We start from the raw sequence: 6,711 nt of genomic DNA, 5'->3' as shown, positions 1-6,711 counted from the left end.
TTTCCCAGCTCTGGCTGAGTGAGTGGGCTGTTGAGTGTGTGAAAACTCCGAGCTGTGGAGGTTTGGGTGAGAACCTGAACAGTTTCTGTGCTGCTTTTTTTTTTTCCCCCACTGGGGTTTGGTGCTGGCACTTCGAAACCACCACTCCTGGTGGCCATTTTAGTCCTTTTTTTTTTTCCCTATTTTATTTTGGTATCTTTATAGGAAAGAGAGAGAGAGAGAGGCCTGCAGACCTGTTTTACTGATTGTGCATAGAGGGGACTTGAACCTTGGTCCTTGCACATAGTATGGCTCAGCCTTGTGTGCCACTGCCCCCTCCCCCACCCCGTGCTGGGCTTTGACTGCACACTCCTTGGCCATGTGGCTACAGCAGAAGGGGTCCTGGGCAGAGGCTGAACGGGCCTCCTCTGGAGTCTGCTGACTTTCTAGACCCGAGACACTGTAGTCCTCAGTATCTGATGGACCTGCCTTCCCTCCCTCCTTCCTTCTTGCTGTCTTCCTCTTTCTCCCTCTCTAATTTTTACTTATGACTGCCACCAGGGTTATTACTAGGGCTCAGTGCCCAAACTGCGAACCCACTGCTCCAGGTGGCCCTTATTTTCCTTTCTTTCTTTTCTTTTTTCTTTTTTGCCTCCAGGGTTATTGCTGGGGCTCAGTGCCTGCACCATGAATCCACTGCTCCTGGAGGCCAATTTTTCCCCCTTTTGTTGCCCTTGTTGTAGCCTTGTTGTGGTTATTATTGTTGTCATTGGTGTTGTTGTTGTTGGATAGGACAGAGAGAAATGGAGAGAGGAGGGGAAGACAGAGAGGGGGAGAGAAAGACAGACACCTGCAGACCTGCTTCACTGCCTGTGAAGCGACTCCCCTGCAGGTGGGGAGCCGGGGGCTCAAACTGGGATCCTTAACACCGGTCCTTGCGCTTTGTACCACGTGCGCTTAATCCACTGTGCTACCGCCCGACTCCCTTTTTCTTTCTAATTTGTATTAGGCAGGACAGAGAGAAATTGAGAGGAAGGGGAGATAGAGCAGGGAAGTGAAAAACAGACACCTGCAGACCTCTTCACTACTCATGAAGCACAACCCCTACAGGGGAGGAGCAGGGACTTGAAACTGGGTCCTTGTGCTTGGTAATACGCGCGTTTCACTGAGTACGCCACTGCCTGGCCTTTCTTTCTTTTCTTTTTTTTTTTTATTTATTTATCCCTTTTGTTGCCCTTGTTTTTATTGTTGTAGTTATTATTGTTGTCGTCGTTGTTGGATAGGACAGAGAGAAATGGAGAGAGGAGGGGAAGACAGAGAGGGGGAGAGAAAGATAGACACCTGCAGACCTGCTTCACCGCCTGTGAAGCGACTCCCCTGCAGGTAGGGAGTCGGGGGCTCCAACCGGGATCCTCTTGCCGGTCCTTGCGCTTTGCGCCACCTGCGCTTAACCTGCTGCGCTACAGCCTGACTCCCCCCTTTTTTAAAATTATCTTTGTTTATTGGATACAGACAGGCAGAAATCAAGAGGGAAATGGGGTGATAGAGAGAGAGAGAGAAGGACAGAGACCTACCACACTGCTTCACCACTTGCAAAGCTTTCCCCCTGCAGGTGGGGACAGGAGGCTCAAACCTGGGTCCTTGTGCTTCGTAACGTGTGCGCTCAACCAGGTGTGCCACCACCTGGCCCCTGGCCTCTCTTTCAACAGAGCCCTGCACAGCTTTGGCTGATGGCTGTGCTGGAGACAGAATCTGCAACCGCACAGCCTCAGGCATAAAGGTCTTTTGTCTAGGCGCTGTGCTGTTACCTAGCCCAGTATCTAACATTTCAAGGGCATGCTTAGCTACTAAGTGGGGAGCAGGAAAAGTCAGAGACACACAGGAGGGTCACGTCACCCTCTCCCAGAGAGACAGAGACAGAGTTGGGCTAAAGAGCGACACCCCTGGATTCAGTCTTTTCAGTCCTGTCTCCTGTCCCTGGCAGGGCCGGGGGACCCAGCTCTCAGTAAAATTCTAAGCTTCCAATAACATTGTGGGTTTTTTTGCTTTTTTTTTTTTTCTGCTTAAGTCAGCTTGAATGGGTTTTATTTCTTGCAACTGAGATTCCTGAATAATAAAAAAAAAGAGAGGGAGTCAGGCGGTAGCACAGCGGGTTAAGCACACGTGGCACCAAGCACAAGGACCGGCATAAGGATCCCGGTTCGAACCCCGGCTCCCCACCTGCAGGGGAGTCGCTTCACAGGCGGTGAAGCAGGTCTGCAGGTGTCTATCTTTCTCTCCCCCTCTCTGTCTTCCCCTCCTCTCTCCATTTCTCTCTGTCCTATCCAACAACAATGATATCAACAACAATAACTACAACAAAAAAACAAGAGCAACAAAATGGAAAAATAAATAATAATAATAATAAGAGAGAGAGAGAGAGCCAGCTAAGGCACAAAGCATGATGAAAAATTTACCCCCAGCTTCAGTATCTGTGATGGGTGTGTGTGTGTGTGTGTGTGTGTGTGTGTGTGTGTGTGTCCCCTGCAGTGGGGTCACCTGGGAGATGTAGTTCTGTGCTTTGTTCCTGCTGTGAGGCAGCCTGGAAAATGTATTTTCTTTTTCTTCCTATGAGAGCACTGCTCAGCTCTTGTTGATGGTGGTGTTGGGGATTGAACCTGGAACCTCAGATCCTCAGATATGAAAGTCATTTGCATAACCACTATACACTCTCCAGTTTTATCAGTATCTATCAAACAAAAGGGGGGGTGGAGTGGGTGGTAGTGCACTGAGGAGAGTACAAGGACCCAGGGTTCAAGCAAGAGCCTAGATGCCCTGGGTGCGCTGAGTGAAGGTCAGGACTACATCTCCCACAATGCCCTAGGAACGAGGCAGGAGGGTAAAGGTCAATTTGTTTCCTAGCCTGTCCTTCAACTGACTGGGGAGAGGGCCTCCTTTTCTTCTTATTTGTTAGATAGAGACAGCCAGAAATTGAGAGGAATGGGGAGGAAGCGAAGGAGTGAAAAAGAGAGACACTTGTAGCCCTGCTTCATCACTTGTGAAGCTTTCCCCCTGCAGGTGGGGACTGGAGGCTTGAACCCGGGTCCACGTCTGTGCGCATGCGCATGCGCATGGTGACAGACATGTGGCTTCACCTGGTGGGCCGTCACCTGGCCACTCCTTCTCTTTTCTTTTTAAAACGATTTGTTTATGAGAGAGAGAGAGAGAGAGAGAGAGAGAGAACCCGCACATCACTACGGTAAATGTAGTGCCAGGGATTCAACTTGGGACTCATGCCTGAGAGGCCAGTGCTCTTCATTTGATTATCATTCTTATTATTATTACAGTTAATCTTTTTTATTTGTTTATTATTGGATAGAGACAGAGAGAAACTGGGAGAGGAGGTGAAGACAGAGAGACACCTGCAGCTCTGCTTCACCACTCATGACGCTTCCCCCTTGCAGGTGGTGACCAGGGGCTCGAACCTGGGTCCTTGCGCACTGTGATGTGAACACTTAACCAGGTGTGTCACTGCCTGGCCCCTAGTGCTCTTTATTTTTTATTTTATTTTATTTATTTATTTTTGCCTCCAGGGTTATCGCTGGGGCTCGGTGCCTGCACTATGAATCCACTGCTCCTGGAGGCCGTTTTCCCCATTTTGTCGCCCTTGTTGTGGCTGTATTGCTATTGCTGTTATAACTGTTGTTGTTGGATAGGAAAGAGAGAAATCAAGAGAGGAAGAAAGACACCTGCAGACCTGCTTCACAGCTTGCAAAGTGACCCTCCTGCAGGTGGGGAGCGGGGGCTTGAACTGGGATCCTTACGCTGGTCCTTGCACTTTGCAGTGCTTTTTATATTTAAAAACTGTTCCGTGGTCCAGGAAGTGGCGCAGTGGCTAACGCACTAGACTGTCAAGCATGAGGTCCTGAGTTCAATCCCTGGCAGCACATGTACCAGACTGATGTCTGGTTCTTTCTCTCTTTCTCTCTCCAATCTTTCTCATTAATAAATAAATAAAATATTTTTAAAAAAAGTTAAAAAACTGTTCCTCGGGAGTAGGGCAGTAGTGCAGTGGGTTAAGCCCACGTATTGCAGAGCACAAGGACCGGCTTACGGATCCCGGCTCGAGTCCCCGGCTCCCCACCTGCAGGGGAGTCACTTCACAGACGGTGAAGCAGATCGGCAGGTGTCTGTCTTTCTCTCCGCCTCTCTGTCTTCCCCTCCTCTCTCCATTTCTCTCTATCCTATCCAACAATGACGACATCAATAACAACAATAATAACTACAACACTGAAAAACAACAAAAGGGCAAACTATTCCTCTATTTAGCATGTGTGCTCAGCTGGGTGTGCCACCACCCAGCCCCTTTGTCTATTTATCAGAAATTTATTTTTTTTAATTTATCTATTCCCTTTTGTTGTCCTTGTTGTTTTATTGTTGTAGTTATTATTGATGTCGTCGTTACTGGATAGGACAGAGAGAAATGGGAGAGAGGAGATGAGACAGAGAGGGGGAGAGAAAGACAGACTCCTGCAGACCTGCTTCACCGCCTGTGAAACAACTCCCCTGCAGGTGGGGAGCGGGGGCTGTAACTGGGATCCTTAAGCGGGTCCTTGCGCTTTGAGCCACGTGCGCTTAACCCGCTGCGCTACCGCCCGACTCCCCCAGAAATTTATTAACACGAGAGAAAGATCACAGCATCACTCTGGCACATGCGATGTCATGGGCTTGAACTCAGGACCCCATGCCTGAGAGCCCAAAGGTTTATCCACTGTTCCACCTTCCAGGCCACTACTCTGGGACAGCTTTGACCAGGTAGCAGCAAAGCTTGTGCAGTGCCTGGCACTGGCCTCTGGCTTGAAGCGGCTGTCTGACTCCAGGACCACCAGCTGCTGTGCAAAGGTCCTCCTGCACCGAGCCTGCCACACTGAGGAAGCCCACACTACCTGTCCTTGCCACATGGAGGGAGGGTGTTCCAGACGGTCCAGACACCAGACAGCTGAGCAGAGGAGCTGCCCTGGATGTGGCTGGCCCAGCAGATGGCGTGCACAGGAGAGCCCAGATCCAGCTGCTTGCACCTCCTGCGGCTGCCCTTGGGGAATGCCCACACACTCAGGGACCAGTGGCCTCCAACGACAGAAACATATGCTTCAGAGTCAAGACTGCAGAGCACACGCCTGAAGTTTCTGGGAAAAGGATTCTTGGCTCCATCTCCTGCACTTCTTCCTCCTCCTCCTCATTGCTGCCAAGGTCATTACCGGGTCTTAGTGCCTGCACGATGAACCCATGGCTCTCAGTGGCTCCCCCCTACCCTGTCTTTTTTTTAAATTTTTTATATAATGACAGATAAATTGAGCAGGGGGAGATAGAGAGACACTTGCAGCCCTGCTTTCCCCCATGCAGGTGGGGACTGGGGACTTGAACCCCGGGCAATATGCCTGGTGACATGTGCATTCTACTGGCTACCTGGCTCCTCTCCTCTGTCTTGGAGGATGAGGGAGATACCTTTGGGAACGGTAAAACTGTGCAGGCACGGAACCTAGGGATAAACTTGGAGGGAAAAAAAAATCCACAGATGCAACAAGGTCAGCACATTGCAAACAAGCAAGCAAGTAAACAAACAAACAGAAATGTAGCGATGAAGAAAGCACTGGACTCTCAGGCATGAAGTCCCAAGTTCAATCCCTGGCATCAAAGATGCCAGAGTGATACCCTACTCTCTCTCTCTCTCTTTCCCTCCCTCATAAATAAACAAATCTTGAAAAAAAAAAAGAGGAAGTCAGGCGATAGCACAGCGGGTTGAGCTCAGGAGGTGCAAAGCACAAGGACTGGCGTAAAGATCCCGGTTCGAGCCCCAGGCTCCCCACCTGCAGGGGAGTCGCTTCACAGGTGGTGAAGCAGGTCTGCAGGTGTCTGTCTTTCTCTCCCCCTCTCTGTCTTCCCCTCCTCTCTCCATTTCTCTCTGTCCTATCCAACAACGACGACATCAATAACAACAACAATAAAACAAGGGCAACAAAAGGGAATAAATAAATATTTAAAAAAATAATGCTCTTACTTTAAAAAAAAAGAAAAATAGAAGCATTTGGGCTGAGGAAACAGTACAATGGTTCTACAAAAGACTATTATATCTGAGGCTCTGAGGTCCCAGGTTCAATCCACAGGATTGCCATCAGCCAGAGCTGAACAGAGTGCTCTGGTTTAAATTTTATATATCCATATATATCCATCTCTCTCTCTCTCTCCATATATATATATATATATATATATATATATATGCAGCACAAGACTGCTTCTAATGCAGGGCATCAAACCCAGGTCTAAAGATATGACCCCTAATCCTAGGAGTCTGCAAAGAAGTGTCATCTCCCCTCCTGAAGACAGACCTACACTTGTTCACTGGCACACACATACACACAAAAAGAATCATGAAGGGGATGGGAAGTAGCATAAGGGGTTGAGTGCACATAGTGCACAGAGCAAGGACTGCCGAAAGGATCCTGGTTCAAGCACCCAGCTCCCCATCTGCATGGGGATCACTTTGCAAATGGTGAAGCAGGTCTGCAGGTGTCTATCTTTCTCTCCCCCTCCTCTCTCAATTTCTCTCTGTCCTATACAATAACAACAGCAACAACACTGGAAAAAAGATAGCTGTGGGGTCGGGTGGTAGTGCACCAGGTTGAGCACACGTTACAATGCACAATGGCCCAGGTTCAAGCTTCAGCCTCCATCTGCAGAGGGAAAGCTTCACCA

The sequence above is a fragment of the Erinaceus europaeus genome, chromosome 2, assembly GCF_950295315.1.
Source record: "Erinaceus europaeus chromosome 2, mEriEur2.1, whole genome shotgun sequence".
NCBI classification, from domain to species: domain Eukaryota; kingdom Metazoa; phylum Chordata; class Mammalia; order Eulipotyphla; family Erinaceidae; genus Erinaceus; species Erinaceus europaeus.
The sequence above is the reverse complement of the archived record's forward strand: the minus strand, read 5'-3'. Positions refer to the sequence as shown.